Source organism: Oryctolagus cuniculus, chromosome 13 (genome assembly GCF_051225735.1).
Source record: "Oryctolagus cuniculus isolate XC-2025 breed Fujian yellow rabbit chromosome 13, ASM5122573v1, whole genome shotgun sequence".
NCBI lineage: Eukaryota > Metazoa > Chordata > Mammalia > Lagomorpha > Leporidae > Oryctolagus > Oryctolagus cuniculus.
This window is the reverse complement of record NC_142879.1, coordinates 46753765-46778128: the sequence shown is the minus strand read 5'-3', so window position 1 is coordinate 46778128 and position 24364 is coordinate 46753765. Positions and strand designations below refer to the sequence as shown.

Genomic DNA, 24364 nt, shown 5'->3' with positions numbered 1-24364 from the left:
AAAGGAAGACCTTTCTCTCTGTCTCTCTCTCTCTCACTGTCCACTCTGCCTGTAAAAAAAAAAAAAAATATATATATATATAGATAGATGATAGAATAGATAGATATATAGATGAATGAAGAAAAATGCACAGACACACACACAATAGAGTATTATTCAATCATGAAAATTGAATGAAGTTCTGACACATGCTATAACATGGGTGGACCCAGAAAATATTATGCTGAGTGAAATAAATTAGATCCAAAAGATAAATATGGTATGATTCCTTGCACATGTAATATCTACAGTAGGCAATCCCATGGGCACAGAAAGATTGGAGGATTTGATGGGCGTATGGCAGAGACTGGAGGGTTAATGCCCAATGTTTATAGAGCTTCTGTTTGGTGAGATGAAACCATTTTGAAAATAGGTATGATGATCGTTGTACAACATTGTGGATACAATTAATACCATAGAGTTCTATATTTAAAAATAGTCAAAATGGATAATTTAGTTATATATATATATCTTACCACAATTTGAAGAAAATAGTAAAATAACATGCCCAAACCAGGACAGTTTTTTTATATAGGTGAATTGTGGGGTACATGATTTAGGTCTTTTTAAGCTGTTCCTTTTTTTAAAAAAGAAAAGTCATTTGAAGGTTGGAGAGTGGAAGCATATCAATCTTTTTTTTTTTTTTTTATTTGACAGAGTTAGACAGTGAGAGAGAGAGACAGGGAGAAAGGTCTTCCTTCCATTGGTTCACCCCCTAAGTGGCCGCTATGGCTGCAGCTGCGCCGATCCGAAGCCAGGAGCTAGGTGCTTCTTCCCGATCTCCATGCGGGTGCAGAGGCCCATGCACTTGGCCATCCTCCACTGCCCTCCCGGGCCACATCAGAGAGCTGGACTGGAAGAGGAGCAAGTGGGACTAGAACCCGGCACCGATATGGGATGCCGGTGCCGCAGGTGGAGGATTAACCAAATGAGCCACTGTACCAGCCAAGCATATCATTCTTTTTTTAATTTTTTTTTTTTTTTTGACAGGCAGAGTGGACAGTGAGAGAGAGAGACAGAGAGAAAGGTCTTCCTTTTGCCGTTGGTTCACCCTCCAATGGCCGCCGTGGCCAGCGCACCACGCTGATCCAATGGCAGGAGCCAGGAGCCAGGTGCTTTTCCTGGTCTCCCATGGGGTGCAGGGCCCAAGCACCTGGGCCATCCTCCACTGCACTCCCTGGCCACAGCAGAGAGCTGGCCTGGAAGAGGGGCAACCGGGACAGAATCCGGCGCCCCGACCGGGACTAGAACCCGGTGTGCCGGCGCCGCTAGGCGGAGGATTAGCCTAGTGAGCCGCGGCGCCGGCCCAAGCATATCATTCTTGAGTGCTCTTGCTATCTTCTTCCTTAAAAAGAAAAAGCAGAAATCATAATAATTATAAAAACAAGCATGAACTGTCTACCCTCTCTATGCATGGAAATTAACACACAGATGGAACAGTCGGCATTTGTGGATTTTTAAACTTTCAAAATAAGTTTCCCATTGGAAAGTCTTGCTAATTACATTCTCTTTGACTATGACTTGTCAAAGCTGATTGTATTTTCAGCATGCCTTTAGGTGTCTTCAATGGGCCATTTCTTTAATTTTTTTCTTTTATGTCCCCCTTATCTTTACAAACTGATGAATCTGTGCCATTGGGCTTTGCCGAGGTTGCCAGCCTGCCAACTCTTCAGCTGCCAAAAGACTTTAGCCAGGGCTTCCTCGTGTGATGAAAGGACAAAAAAAGTGGCATGCTCAGCGGACTTGCCCAGTTCCCTCTGTTCCACAGAGAAAATGAATCTCTGAAGAAGTCCAAGAAAGAGCTACCATCTGATCAGTCCTTTGGCTCCCAACACCTTTCGCCAAGTGTCAGGAGGTCTCCCTGCACTGGACAAAGGCAGCTTCAGTGTGCAGTGCCAGGATGCTAAGATCAGCTGGGAGCCTGACGAGGTGGTGGACCTGCAGTATCACGACTGCCCTTGGTACACTCACAGAAGGGTCAACATTCCAGCGATTAAAACTGGAGCAATTTAATAGCTGGCCCTGTCATTGCTGACGATGTTAATTTCTTAAGAATCTGCAATGCCTCCACCTAAGAAGCTACCCAATCACTACAACACTGTGCATGCTAGATGGCCCTTGGAGGCTCCACCCTTAGAAAAGCTGCAGAACTAGTTTTGAGGCACAGATACTTTGGCTGCTTCTCCACACACTTAGCTCTTCAGTTTCAAATGCCAAGCCAATTTTTCTTTTCATTTAGGGTTGTTCCTGCTACAAAAGTTCACATTTTAGAAGAAACCTTTCTTTTCTAGAAAACGGTGGGATGAAACGGATGCACTTATTGCGCCGTTAGACTGGCCTCAGAGATTTGCCTTCTTTAAATGTTACTCATGCTCATTGGTTGACTTTTTGCTCTTCACATCCAAAGTTAACAGTAATTAATGATGACAAAATATTGAACTATATTAATAGTTTAGGTTTTTGCTAAGATTAGAAGTCACTAATGCAAATTTTGAACCAAAAAAGATCAGTTTCACTATTGGGAACTCCATAAGAGAACTCATTTTTATTACTGTCCCTTATAAACAAAGTCAATACATTAATATTTTCCTTCTCCAACTGAAGAGTCTCTTCTGTAAGTCCCCCAGGATACCAAGACACCTGTGTCTCAGTGGCCTCTGTAGCAAACTCTCTAGCACTGCATTCACAAACCAAGCCTCAAGGTCACATCTGCCCTGGAAACGCTTTTCCCTGCAAGAGTGCGCTGTTGTCACTTCAAACTCCATGGAGGGGCCGGCGCCATGACTAATTTGGATGATCCTCTGCCTGTGCCACCAGCATCCCATATGGGTGCTGGGTTCTAGTCCCGGTTGCTCCTCTTCCAGTCCAGCTCTCTGCTGTGGCCCAAAAGGGCTGTGGAGGATGGCCCAAGTCCTTGGGCCCCTGCACCCGCATAGGAGACCAGGAGAAGCACCTGGCTCCTGACTTTGGATAGGTGCAGTGCCAGCCGTGGCGGCCATTTAGGGAGTGAACCAACGGTAAAGGAAGACCTTTCTCTCTGTCTCTCTCTCTCACTGTCCACTCTGCCTGTCAAAAAAAAAAAAAAAAGAATAGGAGAATCCCACTCTAAGATCACAGTTGGGCAGTTACGATCAGCCAGGCCTGTCGTGCAGGTAACTAACTCACTCATAGTTTTAAGACAGAATGGGGGCATGAATTTGGCCTAACTGTTAAACTGCTGGTTAGGAAACGCATGTCGTACATCAGAATACCTGGGCTGATGCCCGGCTCTGGCTCCTGATTCATGCTAATGCAGACTCTTGGAGGTTATGGCAATGGCTCAAGTACTCGTGTCTCTGCCACCCACATGGGAGACCTTGATTGAGTTCCTGCTACCCAGCTTAGCCTTGGAGAGTGACCCAGTTCTCTTTGTCTATCTGTCTCTATCTGCCTCTCAAATAAATATGTAAAAATGTTTTCAAAAATAATTTGTTTGAAAGAGACAGAATGGATGCTATTGAAAGCCATTTGCCTTAAAAACCAGTTGCGGGCCAGCGCGGGGCTCACTAGGCTAATCCTCCGCCAGCAGCGCCAGCACCTTGGGTTCTAGTCCCGGTTGGGGCGCTGGATTCTGTCCCGGTTGCTCCTCTTCCAATCCAGCTCTCTGCTGTGGCCCGGGAGTGCAGTGGAGGATGGCCCAGGTGCTTGGGCCCTGCACCCGCATGGGAGACCAGGAAGAAGCACCTGGCTCCTGGCTTCGGATCAGCACAGCGCACCGGCCGCAACGCACCTGCTGTGGAGGTCACTTGCAGGGTGAACCAACGGAAGAAGGAAGGCCTTTCTCTCTCTCTCTCTCTCTCTCTCTCTCTCTGTCTAACTCTGCCTGTTTAAAAAAAAAAAGACAAAAAAAAAAAAAAAACAGTTGCTATCTCAGTCAAAGCATTTTTTTAAATTCTTTGACAGGCAGAGTGGACAGTGAGAGAGAGACAGAGAGAAAGGTCTTCCTTTGCCGTTGGTTCACCCTCCAATGGCCGCCGCGGCTGGCGCACCGCGCTGATCCGATGGCAGGAGCCAGGTGCTTCTCCTGGTCTCCCATGGGGTGCAGGGCCCAAGGACTTGGGCCATCCTCCACTGCACTCCCTGGCCACAGCAGAGAGCTGGCCTGGAAGAGGGGCAACCGGGACAGAATCCAGCACCCCAACCGGGACTAGAACCCGGTGTGCTGGCGCCGCAGGTGGAGGATTAGCCTAGTGAGCCGCAGCGCCAGCCCTCAGTCAAAGCATTTTAATTGCTCTCATAGAATTTATTTTTGTGGCAAAGTATTTGTGACTATTACATGAATTAACATAACAGCCCTTGGAGAATTTAAGGCCTTCAAGAATAAAAGGCACTTTGACTTAGCACCTTCCTTCATGTGCAACAGTAGTTTCTTTGTTGAGTGTGTTAAAGAACAATAAGCATTGCTGCAAAGAACATCAACTTGGTCAAAGAAGTAGCTACTAACATGAAGACTCAGAAAGGTGTAAATAAAGGGACCTTACAAACAAATGGCATTTGCAAAGTCCTTCTCAAGAGAAGCCATGACCATCGGAAGTAATGTACTCTTGGTGTTTTCTGAAAGTGAATGAGGAGTCTCTGAGCAGACATTAATACAAGGCGAAGCGATGTGATCAACACAAACAAGCACCTCTTAGAAAACTTCTGGAACTTGAGATACAAATTTAGAGATCATAGGTAGATCACGGAGGACCTCCTATCTGTCTGTTTAGCTAGTTAGCACTGTCATCACTGAAACTGGAGGTGGGCTTACACAGCCAGCTGTAGGACTCTGAAGAGCACTTCAGGGAATGCTGTCATTGCCTCCTAGTTTCTGGTCTGGTTACAAGGCCATGTTTTTCAAAAGGAGTTTAAGAATGGCATAACCATGTTTTCAAATGAGATATAAATGGAACTCATAAATAAAAACAGATAAAATTAGAGACGCTCTGATTGCACTTGGTAATTAAAGCCAACAGCAGGCTTTTCCCCCAGCGAGTCTCAGCGGTGGTATCACCGCTTCTAGGGCCCCCTCCTAGCAAACATGGAGCCTCCCCAGGGTCCTAAAGACAGGTCAGTCTTTATCTTCCTAGAAGCCTGTACACACCATGAGGCCTAGAGCTACATGCCCATGATCTGCAGCAGATAAGCTAAGCACAAGAAGAAATAGTGCCTCCGATGGGCAAGATTAGAATTGTGGTGCTACCAGAAGTGGAAACACAAAGTGGTCAAAACTGACAATCAACAGGACTGAACTTGGCTGGAGGGGGAGTGGAAAACTGGGCCTGGTGTAACTTCAGAGCAGCAAGCAAGGTTTTTATACATGGGGCAAAACTGACCGCTGAGATTTAGTGTGATAACTGGGTTTTCATGTGAGGCATATGAAATACATTTATTTTATTCCCCCCTCCTTTTTTGTATTTGTCAAATATTCCCAGATTCAAGGATATCTGTTCAGACAGGGCCAGGATTGCGGTTACCAATTTAAGCTGCTTCTGTGTGTGACACTAGCATCCTATATGAACACCAGTTCAAGTCCTGAATATTCCACTTCCAATCCAGCTCTCGGCTAAAGCACCGGGAAGCAGTGGAAGACAGGCCTAAGTACTTGGGTCCCTGCCACCCCGTGGGAGATGTTAACTGAGTTCCTGGCTCCTGGCTTCAGCTTGGCCAAGTCCTTGCCATTGTGGCCATTTAGGGAGTGAATCAACAGATAGAAGATCTCTCTCTCTCTCTCTCTCTCTCTTTCTCTCTCTCTCAGTCTCTTTCTCTGTCACTCTGCCTTTTAGATACTTGAAATTAAATTTTAAAAAAGAAGAAGAAAAAGTATGACTTTAATTTAAAAAGGATATGTATTTAGAGCTTAATATAAAGACATAAAAATGCATGCAAATTCAAAATTAGACATTGCAGTAATATTTAGCCTATAACCATTAAGAATCCTACATGGAAAAAGAAAAGATAAAACTTTCATGTGCTAGGAATTTATTTTTAATGAAGAGCATTTTCTGTCTACTCAAATAAAATACTGTAAATCAGTTGATCATAAATTATGAATGCTGATGTCGGAAAGATGCAAGTGTAGACTTAGACCTCTGGAGTAGGTGTTATCCTTTCATTATGCAAAACAAAACATAAGCGTGGCAGAGTGTTTCGATGTGGAAAAAAATCACTGACATTCGTTTTTGTCTCTGTCATTTTAATCAGTTTGGAAATAAGGCCTGGAATTCACAATATTTTATTCATTTTTTTCTGTCTGCTCAACAAGGCAGACGTTCATGACTTCCTCCATGTATATTAGAATTTTGGGACAAGAAATTAGGGTGTCATCTTTCACTTCTAGTGTTTAGTATTTGTCGTAAGGCCAGGATCCACATGGGGCTTGGTACCGAGGATGCTACAATCTCCTCTCTCCACCTCTCATCTCTCTCCAGCAGAAAGTTGACAGGTGTTTTTAGGCCCTGTTTTAGACATTTTTGTTTAAGTGGTTTATTACCCCCAAAGCCCTGCTGAAGAGATTCAAACCTCTAGGGAGTCCTTAGGGACTCAGCCTGTCAACATTTGAAACATTCACATCTGGTTTGACTGTTCTCTGGAGGGCCTTTAAAAATTTTTTTTTCAGTTGATTTGAAATGCAAAGAGGCAGATGGACAGAAATCTTTCATCTACTGGTAACTCCACAAATACCCACACCAGCCAGGGTTGGACCAGACCAAAGACAGGAGCCCAGAACTCCATCCAGGTCTCCCACATGGATGACAAGGATGCAAGTACTTGAGCCATCACCTGCTATTTTCCAGGGCACACATTAAGCTGGAATGGGGAGTGGAACTGGAATTCATACATAGGATGCAAGCATCCCAAAAAGTGGCTTAAACACTGTGCCCAGTGTTCATCCCCGAGACTTATGACTTTATCTTATAGGTCATAGGAGAGATATTGACACGTTTTAAGCAGGAGTGATACAATCAAAATTGAGTTCTAGAAATACTCTGATGGCCCACAGAGGTTGGAATTTCGAGGGACAAGACTGAAGTTGTATTAACCACTGTGTCAAAAACCCAACCCACTTTTTATCTTTTTAATGATTTATTTTATTTATTTGAAGGACAGGGTTACAGAGAGAGGTAGAAAGAGAGGTCATCCATCTGCTGGTTCACTCCCTAAATGGCTGCAATAGCCAGAGCTGAGCTGATCCAAAGCCAGGAACTTCCTCTGGACCTCCCATTTGGGTACAGTAGCCCAAGGACCTGGGCCATATTCTGCTGCTTTCTCAGGCACATTAGCAGGGAACTGGATTAGAAGTGGAGCAGCCAGGACTCGAACCGGCACCCATATGCAGGTCAGGACTTTAACCTGCTGCTCCACAGCACAGACCCCAATCACCCGCTTTTTGACCTCAGCAATTAATTATCCCTTCAGCCTCAGTGCCAGAATAAACATACATGGCTTAGCCTTGAGCCTGACACATCAAGACTGACCAGGTCCTCAGACCAACCAATCCCTGAAGCACAGCTATGCTACCCAGAAGAGCCTACCCAGGATCAACAGAAACAGCCACCTCACAGACATGAACGTGTAAGTCAAAGTATGTTGTTCATCCCTTTATTTGCTACCCAAAATACTGTGGCAATAACTGATGCACACAGAACTTTACCCCACTGTGCTGTATTTCTTCCTTCAAAGCAGGTCTGAAGGAGAGGATATTCAATCAAAGCCACTTTGGTTCAGAGAAGCACAAAAACTGATTGCAGTTACATCATCGAGGAGAGTGTCTATCATCCTGATGGTTGAACTTAAACCTCAAAAGAAATTCATCACAGACATCTAGAACTATTGCTTATAAAAATACAGGTGCAAGGTTTTCACAGAGAGTTGTGAGATAAAGTAACTAAAGCGATAGTTAGGATATGATGCAAACCTACCTCCTTTTGATAATCAGCATTTGCATGTTTTGATCCTTTATCGAGGGAGGTTAATCCTATATCCTGGCAGGATTTTCATCTGTATTACAAACAACCTGAATAGGCTCTATCTGGGTCATTATTCTTCCTGTTCAGTTGATAGAAAACATACAGTTTTCACTGCTCATAAAGATACTTCATTGATGAAAGGAGAAATCAGACACAATGTGTTATAGGTTAAAAGGGGAAAAAAGAAAAAAGGCGGAATCCTAAGTCCATGGCCCAGCTCCAGTCTTGGTTTGTGGCCTTGGGCAGAGCACTCAATCCTTCTGCCCGTGTGTGGGGCACAGATGACATCTGTTCCACCCACACCAGTGCTGGTGTGAGAATCCCATGTGATAATGCTACAAGCATGCAAAGAGTGGTTAAGTACACTACTATGTAAAACAGATGTTAGGAGGCCAGGAGGCATTGCATTGAAGAGCACTGGCTTTGAAGTCATGTAGACCTGGGTTCCAATCTCAACTCTGCTATTTACAGATTTGTGATCTTTAAATGGTTTCTTTTACCATCCTGGACCTCAGGTATACCTGGAAAAGGCAGGTGATAGTGCCCACCTTTGAGCTGTAAGTGCTAAATGACAAAAGGAATGAGAAACATGGGACTCAGCACCTGGCACAGGTAAGGACCCAGAAATAGGGCAGGTGGTTTGATTAGCAGGCATTGGTTTTCAGCACTTGTTCAAATAATGGCAATGGGTACAGGCATGGAACCATTGCTATCATGTTGTCATTGGCACCAGGAGGAATGTCTAAGAATCTGCTCATTTTTTTGGCCTTTGGCTGCAGAGTTGCTGAAAACTCCCTGTCACTGTTGATCGTGGTGCTGTTTTTCAGGAAGAGTGTAAGCCAGCTGCCCAGACCAGGGGCTCACTATACATGGCACCTAGACTAGACTGACTCCAGGAAGATCAGCTTTGCTTCCCCCAATGCCTGTCCCTGCTTCTAATCCTGTGTAATTCATTACCCTGCAATCTAGTGTCTTTACGTGTGGCAGCCAGAATATGCCAAGCCAGAGCCCAGTCGGTACACTTGCAGGAAAAGAAGTCACTAGTTGTGTGTCCTTTCTTCAACTTGTAGGAGACAAAAAAATCTTATCATTGAATGTTATAAACCATGGAGAGTATTCATACTCCACAAATATGGGTTATCAGGGAGAACTGGGTTTCTTGTTCTCATTTAATAGTAAACATTTCAAGGAAACCAGAGAGTTCAAACATTCTCTTATTTATCTCAGCCACTTACTAGCTAAAATGTTCACTTGGTAAAGGTGCGGCATCCCATCAGATATTAGATGTAAAATTTAATGAAAACATTTAAAAATACTTAGTTTCATCTTTTTTTTTTTTTTTTTTTTTTTTTTTTTTTTTTTTTTTTTTGGACAGGCAGAGTGGACAGTGAGAGAGAGAGAGACAGAGAGAAAGGTCTTCCTTTGCCGTTGGTTCACCCTCCAATGGCCGCCGCGGCTGGCATGCTGTGGCCGGCGCACGGTGCTGATCCGAAGCCAGGAGCCAGGTGCTTCCTCCTGGTCTCCCATAGGGTACAGGGCCCAAGCACTTGGGCCATCCTCCACTGCACTCCCGGGCCACAGCAGAGAGCTGGCCTGGAAGAGGAGCAACCAGGACAGAATCCGGCGCTGTGACAGGGACTAGAACCCGGTGTGCCGGCACCGCAGGTGGAGGATTAGCTTAGTGAGCCTCGGCGCCGGCCTTAGTTTCATCTTAATTAAGCACCACTGCATTCCATATGGAAAATTTAGAAAAATGAAGAGATGTTGGAAGAAGAAACAAAAGTCAGCCATCTGGGGAGTAAACCAGCAGATGGAAGACCTCTCTCTCTCTCTCTCTCTCTCTCTCTCTCTCTCTGCCTCTGCCTCTCTGTAACTCTGCCTTTCAAATAAATAAATAAATCTTTTTTAAAAAGTCAGTCAGTCCTCCCACATACAAATGATGACCATTTATATTTTGATGAATTTTCTTCCAGTGGTTTTGTATTATTATTTTTAACTGATAAAATTATATGTTTATGATGTCCAAGATGCTATTTTAATATATAAGTACTGCCTCTTTGTGTGATGAAAACAGTTAAAATCTACTCACTCAGCAATTTACAAGTATACAATGCATTATTATTAACTGTAGTCACCAAGCTGTATAACAGATCTCCAGATCTTATTCATTCTAACTGAAATTTTACATCCTATTGGCCCCTAGTAGTCACCATTGTTCTCTCTGCTTCTAGAACTTTGACTTTTTTAATTCCACAAATAAGTCAGATTACATAGCATTTGTCTGTCTGTGCCTGGGTTATTTCATTTAGCATAGTGTTCTCCAGGTCCATCCATGTTGTTGCAAATGACAGAATTCTCTTCTTTCTTAAGACCAAGTCATATTTCATTGTGTAGGTAAACCACATTTTCTGTATTCATTCACCCTCTGGTAGGCATGTTCATTTCGTATCTTGGCTACTGGGCAAATGCAGCAGTGAACATTGTAAAGATTACAGGTGTCTTCACAAGGTGGTAATTTCGATCCTTGGAGCATATACCCAGAAGAGAAATTGCTGGGTCATATGAGACCATATGGGTCATAGAACTGTTTTCAATTTTTTTGAGGAACCTCTATAAATGTTTTCCAAAATGGCTATACTAATGTGCAGCTGGGTTTTGTTTTCCTGTGGGTAATTTTAACTAGATCAGTTCCAAGTGCCATGTTTTTGTACTCGTCTATAGAAGGCTGCCTTTCAGTAAAGATATGTGAACGTCACAAAGTGAGGCCGCCTCAGAGCCTAAGTGAATATTTCACATCTTTGGCTTTGGGGTTTTTCCAAAGCCCACAAAAACTGAGCTGGCTTTCCAGGGCATCTAGAAGGATTGCTCAGAACACAATGCTGACACTCACTTGCTGTCTTAAAAATTTGTGTTCAAACCTCAACTATTTAACAAAAAAAAAAAATTAAGACAAGCTTCAGCAAATTGAATTGTCTATGTTATTCTCAGTTCTGCTAAAAAGAGAGTAATAAATGGCAATTGACAAGCGCAGAGGCATCTTATGTGGATTTGTTGTTCTGAGTGCCTTCCATTTGGGATTTACAAAATCCACAAGAGCTCTGAAAAAGCTACAATTTCCTGTCTATTAAGCCCCAAATGGAAAAATAACAAATACAATGAAAAACAGCAACCTAGTTGACAGACCAATATATATTAATCCCATCTCTATGGTTGAGAGATGGAAAATTATTATTGAATAAGACTGTTTCATCAGACCAAATATTTCCTAATGCTCCAAAGTACATATCTGGCATTACTTCTGCTTTACACATCTGCTTCTCTCTTTGAACTCTGATATTAATCTGAAGGTTGCATGCAGTTGCACAGTTCTAAGATAATTAGTTCTTTCCATAATATATTTCAATTGATAGGGCAAACCTCAAAAGCATTCAGAACTTGGATTTGCATAAACTCTGGGCAGTTTGAAGACTTTTCCAAAATTCAGATAAATCTTCTGGGAAAACTTGTACCATTTCCAGAGCTTTCCTGGAATCTTTCACGTTTTGCCTCTGAATATTTTTCCTTTACCCTATTTCTCCACATTTTTGTACTTAATTGCTGGCAGGACTTCATGATCCTCCCTGGATGATTTCAGAGACAATCAGCCTTAAAGAGAAGACCCCAGTCCAGATAGGTATTGCCAGCAAAACACTGAGCTGTTTTTTTCTGTTAAATGTGGAAAACCCACACTGCATTTTCGTCAGAGCTTCAGGAATTTGGAAACTCCTACAGAAGAGTGGCTTCAAAGTTATCTTCCCGTAGGCACCAAAACCCTCCACCCCCGAAAATGCTGGTGGTACTGCATTCATATCATACATTACAGTTTTCTTCCATAGCAGGCAATCACCTACAGAGAGGGTTCCCGAGTTTTGCAAACAAGGAAGCTTCTAGATATTGTTGGCGTAGGTGCAATGCTTTGTGTTCCATAAAGGAGGGAGGAGGCCAAGGAGGTGAGGTGAAATCCTGACACCCTGTGTGGGCAGGAGCTGAACTGAAGGTGAATAAGATGTTCTAGGAGGGGGAATATTTTCAGCAAACTGCAGTGTGCCCTTCCGATAAATGCAAGCCAGCTTGAATTTATCTGGGGATACCACCCAGGCACCATCATTTCCAAAACTCAGTTTTAGGAACATAGTTCACCAAAGAAATTTCTTTTTGTCAACAGCATTTTAATTTGATTTATAGGTAGTGAGAAGATATATCATATTCTGGTTATTAATGTTCCTGGAAGATTACCTTTCTCCTTGAAAATAAATGAATGAAATAGCAAAGTGTCTGAGTGTGACAGCCAAGGACCATGCGCAGGCCTGCCGGGGGCGGGGGGGGGGGGGGAGTTCCTGCTCCTTTGCCTGTTTCTTGCATATTGTCCTAATTAGGAATATATTCTGCTCAGGCTGTAACTGTCATGGCCTGAAGCTTCTGGGGTTTTATACATATTTTTTGTCTGGAAATTCACAGTATTTAAATATTTTCTTACTTTTACAAAACCAAATGTCATGATCTGACTGAAACCCTGCCAGGAATTTTAACCCAGTAGGAAAGTATGTTGGTTTTATTTGTTCTATGGGGTGCTCTATTGGCCAGAGGTAGCAGATGCCTGAGGGTTAGTGCATGCATGCCACGTGACCACCTTTTCTTTCTGCATTTGCTTTCCTGTTCTTTTAATTTTGTTGTCATTTATTTGAAAGGCAGAGAGAGAGTTCTACCATTTGCTGGTTCACTCCCCAGGTGCCGTTGACAGTCAGGGCTGGGCCAGGCAAACTCAGAAGAGTCAGGAATTCAATCCAAATCTCCCACATGGAAGACAGGAGTCCAGCCTGCTGCCGTTCAGGGTATGCATTTGCAGAAACCTGGATTAGGAAGGGGACTCAAACCACCAGGCATCCCAGTTTGGGAGGTGGGTATCCCAAGTGAGAAATTAACTTCTGCCCCAACTCCCACCGTTTGTCCTCTTCTTTGACTTCCGTGACATCCCTGGCCTGGTTTTCCTGCTGCCTCTGGGGATGCTCTTCCGCTGTCTGTGTTGCCAGCAACTGCACTGACATCTCAGTGTTGGAATTTCTCAGATGTTACTCTTGAGCCATCTTTTCTTCTTACTTCCTTACTCCCTTTGAGGATTCATTTTCATAGCTTCCAGATTTGTCCCCCAAGCCCAGATCTGTCTTTTGGGGCTTGGAATCATATCCAGATGCCTATTGGAAATATTAACTTGTCTGCCTCAAATTCAACGTACTCAATTGAGTTCTGATTTTCAAACCTGTTCCCATTATTCTGACCCATCTGTACTGGATAAAAGATGGCCCCAATTTATGTGGCACTACTCCTAGTACCTCCTTTTGAATCTGGGTAGGCTCGGCCAGAGGGATGCTGTGCCATCTCCGGGCCCAGCCTTTTACAGGTTGACAACTGCACTGCTGGGTTGATTGGAGTACTTGTAATAGATTTAGAACACAGTGTGGTACTTGAAAGTAGGATGATGCCACGACTAACTACTGAAATGTAGCCTTAGCTTTGGGACCAGGTGGCAGGTGGAAAAGAGACCGTTGGGCAAGAAACACACTGCAGGAAAGGCGACCTGTAGCATGTTGGGGAGGAAAAGTGTGGCAGAACTGTCACCTGCAGAATCTGGAAAAGAGAAAATGTCTCTTACGAACATGGGGATTCAGTTATATCAGAAGGTAAAATATCAGCAGTCAACTAGGGGCCGGTGCTGTGGTGCAGTAGGTCAAGCTGCTGCTTACACTGCCGCATCTCACATCCGAGTGCCTAGTTCAAATCTCAGCAGCTCCACTTCTGGTTCAGCTGCCTGCTAATGCACCTGGGAAAATCAGTGGAAGATGACACAAATGCCTGGACCTGTGCCACCCACATGGGAGTCCTGGGTGGAGTTCTTGGCTTCTGACTTTGGCTTGGCACAGCCCTGGCTATTGTGAGCGTCAGAGGAGTGAATCAGCAGGTGGAAGATCTCTTTCTCTCCCTCTCTGTCACTCTGCTTTTCAAATAAATAATTTTTTTAAAAAAAAGGAGGAACTAGTTTTGCCTAGCTGTCTTTGACAAAATATGGGAGGAGAGATATAAGCTTTAAAAACAAGCAAACAAACAAAAACCAATTTTTAACCTAAGTTTAGAGGGAATGAAAGGAGTCAGGATTTTCCGGGTTCAGAAACAAATGGATGTTTCTCATCACCATTTTCACCCAGAAGGAAAAAAATTGTTCGAGTAAAAAATGGCTCTAGGGGCGAAGACCAAATCCAGTGCTCTCTCGGTAAAATACAGTCTCCGGGAGAGACCTCAAGAATATGGCTTTAAGAGGCACTGTTAACACTTCAGAAAGATTTAAGGGTGTACCTGGTGGGACTTTTGAAAAATCAGAAGCTTCTGCTGAAGAATCAGAGATATTTTAGGTTAATTTATGGGGCTTTTAGGTATTAATGACAATGTTCCACAGCCGCCCCACTTAAGGTCTGTCTAGGAAAGAAATACAGATGTGATTTCTGTGTAAGGGAATTGCTTCTAGATTAATAACTAAGGAACCCATAAATGCCTTTATTTAAGAAATCGTACCAGCTAGAAATAAAAGGGTCTCCCACCCTGGTCTGTCCATAGGAAGGCAGCAGGTTAAGAATATTCAGCCACAATGTGGTTATTGCTTATGGAATGTGAAAGGTGACCCAAAGGATAGAACTAAGAGCCCAGACAGCAGAGACCAGAGCTCCGCAGGATGAGGCCCAGGCAGTCAGAATTGTCCTAATCAGGAAACTGGCAATGTGCCACCGTGAATCATAGTCACATAGAACCATGCGGCTGCTGTGTGTTCTGCTTCTTTTTTAAAATGTTTATTTATTTGAGCAAGAGAGAGAGAAAGAGAGAGAGAGAGAGAAATGTGGGAGGGAGGAAAGCTAGAAGCCGGGGGGGGGGGCGGGGGGAGCACTTCTATCTGCTGGATCAGTCCTCAAATGCCTGCACTTGCTGGGGCAGGCCCAGGCTGAAGCTGAAAGCTGCCAACTCGACCCAGGCTTCCCACGTGGATGACAGGAACTCAGCTACCTGAGCCATCACGACTACCTCCAGCATACGTAGAGAGCTGGAATCAGAAGCAGAACTGGGACTCAAACCAGGCCCTCCAGTATGGGATGCAGGCATCCTAACCACTACACAGAAGGCCAGCCCCTCTGCTTCTTTGCTTTTCCCTTTGTTGGAATCCTCTGGCCTAGAAGTAGAGGGACTGAATGAAGGACATTCTGGGGCCCGGTCAGTCTGCTACGTCAGTCAATACATGCTACTGAATGCCACAGGGAGCTGACCATCATGAGTTCCCGTTCCTGCTTGTCTGCCTTGCTAGGATCACAGAGTAGGTAAAGATGCATGCAGGGAACTCTGGGAAAACAAAAGGATACAACTAGAAAGCTGCTCCCAACCTGTTCCTTGAACACAGGGCCCCCTTCTCCCTTGCCCTTGGATGCTGTCATCTATCCCATGCCAGGCAACTCTTTTCTGATACCCTGAGAATTTGGCATAATTTTAAAATCATTTGTTTCAGGTATATGCCAACAGCTCTTACTTACATGTAACCTGCAGGGACAATTCATGGATGGAATCTTGCAGGTTGTGCTGGTTTGTCCTCCTCTCAGGGATAAGCCATCTATTTATTTTAATTCATTTACTATTGATTTGTAGAAATTATTTGTATACTTTAAATACTAATTCCTTTCAACTTATACAAATATCTGTCTTTAGCCTGTGTCGTTGGGCCTTTTGCTCTACTCAAGTTTTAAATTTTGGTGAAGTCAAATGTATTTTTTACATTGTGTGTGCAATTAGAAGCATGAGCTGATATATTTCATTGACTTAGCATCTGTGTATTGCTTTGCCAAACCCAAACTTCAAAAATTTCTATAGCTTTATAAATTTTGATACTTAGTTAGAAAAAAAAAAAACTACCACTCATCATTGCTGTATTTGGAATAGTCAGTTATTCTTGGCTTTTTATTCTGCTATGTGAATTTTAAAAATCAACTTTCTGGTTCTAACCAGAGAGTAATTGAATTATACTTGCACTGGATTCAAGATCAACAAATATGAATCACAAACACTCCTAACTGCCAACACAATTCATTAGAAAATACAGTACAAAGAGAATATTCATGAGTGAAACAAAGCTAGATTCCTGGAAATAAACTAACAAAATCTCTCTGTAACAGGAAAAAATGTCAAAATGTTATTAAAAACATAAAGATGTCCTGAACAAATGACAAGAAACAGAGCATCATTGACGGGAAGTCTCAGTGTGCTAAAGAGTCTCTTTCTACTGAAATTCATCAATGAAATCAGCTTAATTCTATTAAGTAAAAAAATCTCCTTAACATTTTTCTAATTGTCTACATTAAAGATGAAACTATTTTAGCTCATTTCTATGCAATACCAGGAATTTAACATGTTATTGTCTCTTCTTATTTCCTCACCTCACTAAACTCTTCACAACTTTCAACATTTTTTACTTCTTCAATTATTACAAAACCATTCCTCTTTTTGGTGCTCTGTTTTTTGTTTTTTGTTTTTTTTTAAACTATTCTCTCTCAAGATCTTCTTGGACCCTCCATTCCTTGCATGTTGCTTTTCATCCTTGCTTCTCTTTTATTCTCATTGTATGTACTCCCCTCTTTCCACCATCTTTTCTGATGATTCGTAATCCCTGCCTCCCGCTCAGGCTGCTCCCTTGAAATCCAGAGTTCATGTCTGACTGCGGAGAAGCCAGACTCATTTCTATATCCAGTAAGGGCTTAAGATATACCATGCACCAGCTAGAACTCATTTCTTGGTTTGAGAGCCTGTTCTACTTATGTCTTCCGTGAATGATACTGTTTTCTAGAAACACTTTTAAGATAAAAGGGAAGTCAGAAAGATACTCAAGTTTGTAACATCTAAGTAAAAAAGTTTCTTCTGAGTCGGCTTGTCCATCAAGGTTTTTTCCCACAAGTTTTCTTTGAATTCTTCTCACAACCTCATGTCTAGTAATTTTCATCTTATTCTTATTTGTCATTGTGACTTTGATCCAAGAAAAAATTTAAGTTGATTCTTAGTAATACCCCAGGTGTATATGCTCTCAATACATCCACAGGATATAGATAAATAACCCTTCTTCATTCTTTATGCATTTATGCATTTATCTGAGAAGAGAGACAGAGAGAGTGCACATGATCCTAATTGTTCTCTCACTCCCCCAAATACCTGCAATGGCCCAGGGCTGGGCTCTGCCAAAGATGGAAGCCAGGAACCCAGTTCATGTCTCTTGCGTGGGTGGCAAGAACCAGATAAGTGGAGCCATCCCCACTGCATCCCAGGGTCTGCACTGGCAGGAAGCTGGAGTCAGGAGCTAGAACCAGATGCCAAAATCAGGCTCTCCAACATGCACTGCAAGCATCTTAACCACTGGCTTACCTACAGGGCTAAATGCCTGCCCCTTGAAAGAGCTTTTGATGGCAAAGAACGAATAAACTCGAGGCATCATAGACTAGATGAAGTCTGTCGGAAACATAAAAACTTAGTCTACTAGAAGTCAACAAGTATTGCAGTATAAAGGTCTTTGTAAGTATCAGAAAATCTGTAATAATGCAAGCTTGAAAATCAATACTAAGGAAATGCAGCTACATAAATACCAAATGCTTCTTGCTATATTCAATTTTGGCAACCCATGTATACCCTGTCTTTTCACAAGTGTTCCTGTCACTGAACACCAAGCTGAGCTGGGCACCTCAGCTGGCACACCTGTGCAGGCCTATTCCTGAGCCATCTGCCTGCCTTGGAGACAGCAAATTTAAAAAGAGATGAAACTGGCACCTCCGCTTAGAAGCAAAATAAGTAGAGAAAGCTAATGGCAGAAAGAGCAATGAGAACTGTCAATTAGAATGCACCGTCTTTTCTCTATATTATAGCCTCCCTCCCACCCCCAAATCCCTCATTTGCCGCGTATTTCTAGGCTGCCCATTCTTAACACTGGATTTAATTCAGGACCACACTCACCCAGCAGACTTATTTCATAATAGTCACTTACAGAAACTCTTGCTTGGGGTTATTGCTTAAACAAAAAAACCAGGGAACTTTGAGGCTGTGCTTTATAGTAGAAAGAGGCAGATTCAATCAAAAAGCAGTACGTGACTTTTGGCAAATAACCTCTCTGCACTTCAGCGTCCTCATCTAGAAAACACAGCCGACAGTAACACACTTGAGGCAATGTGCTAACCTTGCTAACAATTAGCTAACGTTAAATGAGCTAATGTGTCTTAAATGCTGTACACACTGACTGGGGTGTGTTTTACAAGGGGACTTCAAAAGGCTCGTGGAAAATGTGTATTATGAAAATCTATGCATAAATTCCCAAAAAATTGTGCTAAAAGAAACAACTCTTCATTTCATTTTCCATGAATTTTGTGAAGTCCCCTCACATAGAAGGCATTCCAAAGCAGTCATTCAAAAGGAAAGAGCAAGCCACTGATGCAGACAAATGTGCCCACAAAAACAGCTGACAGTCTGTCTTTGCAAGCTTCATTCTTGTCTGAACCCTGAATCATCTTTCCAGCACCAGTTCTCGTCTCTTCTTTTCATCATTATTATCATTTTTAAACTATTTTACTTTTTCCTATTTATAGAGTCTGTTGTAATCAATCAATACCTGTGTTCAGTGTATGAAGATTAAATCAAGTTAGTTAGCATTTCTATTTCCTTAAACATTTTGTTTTTTAATTTTGATTAACACTCAATAATTGTACATATTTATGGGGTGCAGGTGACATTTTAATGAATGTATGCAACATGTTCTGATCAAATCAGGATAATTAATGTTTCCCTCTCCTTGTCATTATTTTATGATTAGAGTCTTCAAATGCCTCTCTTCTCTTTGCTCAGAAAATATATAGTAGGATATTGTGGTTATGATGGCCTCACTATGACGTAAAACACTGGAACTCATCCCTTCTACCTGTGCTTAGGTACCTGTTATCCACCCTCCTTCATCCCCTCTCCTTCCACCCTTCGAAGCCTCTAGTAATCACTGTAATCACTGTTCTATGTTCATTTGGACAAGTTTTAGCTTCCACATATGAGAGAGAACATATGGTATTTGTCCCTCTGTGTCTGACTTATTTCTCTTGAAATAATGTCCCTCAGTTCCATCCATTTTGCCTTGATTGATAGGATTTCATTCTTTTCATGAAGGAATAATATTTTGTTATGTATATACCATGTTTTCTTGATCAGTTCATCTGTTGATGCTTAAGTCCGTATCTTTCTATTGTGAACAGTGCTGCAATAAACATGAGGATGCAAGTAGCTCTTCAATACAATGATTTCATTTATTTTGGAAATACATCCAGTAGTGGAATGGCTGGCTTTGTCCATATTGTCTTCTTGTCTTTAGCATTAGTTTTTCTGGTTCAGTGTCAACCTCTGAACTCCTAGATTCTACTACTTGGATGATTACCTTGGTTTTGACCTATCTTTTGAGGTGTACTCACTGAAAATCTGAGCAAATACAGACAATCCATCTGGAACCTGCCCAACTCCCTGTCCTTGATTCTCAAGTATCTAGTGTTAGATCAAAATAAAAGCTCAATAATTATTTTGAAAGAGTGCTTGAGAATATATTGATATGTCATGTGACTTTAAAACTAGCGATGTCTGCTATAGAATTTCCCAAAACATGGACAATTTCCCTTTATGATAATTATATTGGCTGCATGGAATAGCACATCAGAATTTGCGATTTCTTGGGGAGGATGCTCTAAAATCATCATGCATTCTAACAGGTTTGAAACCCGATGAATCCAGGAGATCAATAATCAGTTTGATAAAAACAAAGCTTGCTTATTGTCAAAATGAAGGCATCTGTAAGTTATCCTGCTAGTTGACCAAGCTGATAGACACAAATCCATCAAGATTAACACTAGGGAAGAACAACCTCGATTGGACCCCACACCTCTGTCCAACCTCCGCAGCCCACTCTCCCCACTTCTGCTCTCTTTGTGGCAAAAGCTGACTCCTGGTCTTCATTATATTTAATCTTCCACTGCCTCCTTTCTTGAAAATACCTGCTTCCTTTGGCTTTCACATGCTATTCTCTCTTGGCCTTTCTCTGACTGTGCCAGCCATAAGATAGCAGTTACCTTTTCTGGTTTGTCTTTTTCTCCACAATCTCTTCATATCAGAGTTCCTCAGGTTCCGTCCTGCTCCTCTTTCTTCCTCTACTTGTAATTCCTATTAGAATGATCTCATCCAACCTCACATCTTTTTTTAAAGATTTATTTATTTATTTGAAAGTCAGAGTTACACAGAGAGAAGGAGAGGCAGAGAGAGAGGTCTTCCACCCTCTGGTTCACTCTCCAGTTGGCCACAACGGCTGGAGCTGTGCTGATCCGAAACCAGGAGCCAGAAGCTTTTTCTGGGTCTCCCACGTGAGTGCAGGGGCCCAAGGACTTGATCCATGTTCTACTGCTTTTCCAGGCTATAGCAGAGAGCTGGATCAGAAGTGGAGCAGCTGGGACTCAAACTGGTGCCCATGTGGGATGCTGGCACTGCAGGCAGCTGCTTTACCTGCCACGTCACAGCACCAGCCCTCAATCTCACATCTTAAAGTGACAGCCATATGCTGAAAACACCCAAAGTTCAATCTCCAGCAAAAAAAACTCCTTCCTTTTTTTAATTTAAAAAAAAAAAGATTGCTTTAGTTTCTGGGTTTTAAAAAAAAGATTTATTTTATTTACTTGAAAGACAGATTGATAGAGAGACAGAAACGAAAAGATCTTTCATCCTCTGGTTCACTCCCTAAATAGCCACAATGGTCAAGGTCATCTCTGGGTCTCCATCATGGATGGCAGGGTCCAAGCACTTGGGCCATCTTCTATTGCTTTCCCAGGTGCACTAACAGGCAGCAGTATCAAAAGCAGAGAAACTGGGATCAAACCAGTGCTCCTATGGGATGACAGTTTCGCAGGCAGTGGTTTAACCCGCCATGCCTTAATGCTTGCCCTGCAAAACTCCTTCCTGTACTCCAGATGGATTTATCCTTCTACTGGGTTATTTAATAAACATGAAAAAATTTCGTATGTCTGGAATTAAGCACCAAACTTCCTGGTGTCCACCTTTAAAGTATGATTTTTCTTAGTCTTTCCCATCTTGGCAAATGACAATTCCATTACTCCAGCTGCTCCTGTGAACAATCTTGAAGGAATCCTTAATGGCCTTTCTCTCTCCCTCTCCCTCTCTCTCTCTCTCTCTCTCTCTCTCTCATTCCTCCTTATCTGCCTCCTCCCTCAAATTCATCAGCTAAATTTATGGGAATCTATCTTCAAAATAAACCCAGGATCCGACCACTACCTCCAGTGCTATCACCATAGTGTAAGGCATCAACATCTCCTGCCTGCTTTGAGGCGATAACCTCTCAACCAGTCTATCTTCTTCTGCCCATGTCTTTCCATTGCTTATTCTCACAGCAAAGAAAATGACCCTTTTAATATTAAAGTCAAATCCTTTCAATCACCTCCTCAAAGTCCACCACTGATTTCCCACCTTTCTCTAAGGTAAAGCAGAAGTCCCTACCGTGGCCTAATGTCTTTCCATGGTAGCCCTTGTTTCCTCTCCAGCTTCATTTCTGTCTACTGTCTCCTTCACTCTCACCATTCCAATCACAGAGGCCTCTTTGCTGGTCCTCAAAAAGCCAAATATATTTGTCTCAGGACCTTTCCGCTTCCTTTTCTGTCTTCTTGTGCTGTTTCTTTTCCAGATGGTTGACATAGCTCTATCCCACCCACTTTGAGCCCTCAAATTCCTTTTTCCTCTTTTATTTTACTTTATGACACTTACTTCCTGTTCTGATATGTGTTTGTCATTTGTCTATTTAATGTCCAGAATGGAAAGTCCATGACAACAAAGACTTTGACTTTACCCATTGCTATAGCCCCAGTCCCAAGACGACTGTCCAGCTTATGGTAGATGTATGGTGTTGAATAAATGAATGAGGAAATTAGGGTGAAAATAGACTTACACATGATTCAGAGAGTTTTATTTTGTTGAGTCATAAGGAGCTTTCCAAGATATTTGACATCAGAAGAGGAAAAAAATATTTCTTTAGTTAAAGAGGACATGTTAGAACTTTAACTAGAAAACAGAACATGTTATAGGACACAATGCATGAAACAAAATCCAAGTGAGTAGTATTGGCCCATCTTATTCTTCCTGACTACAAATTAGATGAAATTAGATTAGTCACCATCACCACCAACAAATCTCTTCTTGCATTTCACTGTGTCTGACTAGGAAAAAGGAAAGCTGTAGGACCTGACTTCTGATCTCAAGGAATTCCCAATCTAATGACATAACCATAATTCGATAATAATGGCCTTCATCCATTGTCTTAGAATATGACAGACTGAGAAATGGACAAAGAACAGACATTTACTTCTCACAAGCCCAGAGGCTGGGACATCCAAGATCAAGGGGCCAGCATGTGGGAAAGGCTGCTGTCTGTTCCAGGGACTGCGTCCTCCCGAGAGGAGGGGTTCTCTGTCCTCACAGGACAGAAGAAGGAAGGGGAAAGGGTGAAACCCCTCCACCAAGCCCTTTTATGAAGTGACCTAATCGTGACTCAATCACCCCCAAAGGCCACCATTTCTCAGTGCTGTTCCCTTGGTGATTAAATTTTCTCATGAATTTTGAAGGATCCAAAAGCATTCAAACTATATCAATCTATCCATGGCACCCACAAAGTAATGTTCTTCCCACATGCAAAGTATATCCCTTCCATGCCAACAGTTCCCACAGTCTCAACTTGTCTCAGCATCAACTCCAGGGTCCAAAATCCAGATTCTCTTCTAAATCAGCTCATACTGAGACAAATTTCCCTCAGCTACATGCCTGTGAAATGGACTTTCAAATACAATGGAGAGACAGGCACACGATTCCTGTTCCAAAAGCTTAGAATAGGAAAGAAGAAAGGAGTAACAGAACCTAGTAAATTGTAAACCCAACCCAGCAATTATGTTAAATCCTTCAAAAAATGTTTATTTATTTATTTGAGAGTCAGAGAGACAGAGAGACAGAGAACCCATTCTCTAGTTCACTCTCCAAATTACTGAATGACCTCTGGCATGGGCCAAAGCCAAAAGCTGGGAATTCAATCCCGGTCTCTCATGTGGGTGGCAGGGACCCAACTACTTGAGCCATCACCTCCTGTCCTCTAGGGTCTTCAGTAGTAGGAAGCTGTAATCAGGAGCCAGAGCTAGGAATCGAACCCAGATGCTCCAACATGGGATACAGGCATTCCAACCAGCATCCTAACTGCTAAGCTAAATGTCTGCTCCACACTTTAAATGTTAAGACTGGAGGGTGATCTTTGACACCAAGTCTTACCTCCTGACACACGGATGCAGGAGCTGGGCCCCAGTGGCCTCAGGCTCCCTGTCCCCATCACTTTGCAGGGCACAGCCCACATTTCAGCTTCCACACATTGAAATTGCAAGTCTGTGACTTTCCTAGGTTGGTGCTGCACTTTGATGGCTCTACAGTTCCAGCACCTTGGGAGTGGCTTCCTCCCATGGCTCCACTACTGGTTGCCTTGGTGAGAACTTTCTGTGGTGGTCCCACTCCTGTGACAACTCACTGCCTGGGCCCCAAGGCCATCCAAAAGAATCTTTGAAATCTAAGTGGGGGAAATCATGCTCTTGTACTTTGCATGTCTACAGAATTAGCACCTTGTGGATGCTGCGAAGGTTCATTACTTGGCCCTTCATGGCAGTGGCATGAGCTGTACCTGGGTCTACTTGAACCATAGCTGGCCAGCCAAGGAGTGCTATGCTACAGCACATGGAGCAGAGATTCCAGGTACCCTGACCCCTAAGCCAAGATTGCACAATTGCCTTGGGCCCCACTAGTGCTGTGGAACATCATCCTACCCTCAAGGCCCTGGCACTTTGGGCCTATGACGGGGGGTGGGGGGGTACAGCCTCAAAGACCTATGAAAAGTCTTTGGAGTCTTTCTCCCATTGTCTTGATGAATAGCACTGGATTTCTTCTATCCCCATGACTACTAATCTCATCAAAGGGTCACATGGCCACACTCTTCATTTATCTCCTATACATGCATTTTATTCTTTACACAACCAGGCTGAGAATTTTCCAAACCTTCATGTTCTGCTTCCCTTTTAATGGTGATTTCTGTCATTACATCTTTTGTCTCTTCTCACATATTATAATAAGCCATTAAGGGAAGACACATAGTATCTTGAACACTTTGATGCTTACAGATTTCT

General features: G+C 42.7%; 1 long non-coding RNA gene across 2 annotated transcripts in view; it reads left to right on the top strand.

Moving 5' to 3' along the window:
• Window positions 1-24364, top strand: part of LOC149122577 (uncharacterized) — a 135695-nt gene that overhangs the window by 60975 nt on the left and 50356 nt on the right. Inside the window, exon 1 of one of the 2 annotated variants that reach the window (XR_016218927.1) lies at window positions 1023-1066. The exons of the other annotated variant lie outside the window; for it this stretch is intronic. This is a non-coding gene — a long non-coding RNA (uncharacterized LOC149122577). Of the gene's footprint in view, window positions 1-1022; window positions 1067-24364 lie in introns of those variants that run through there. 2 annotated transcript variants of the gene reach the window in all.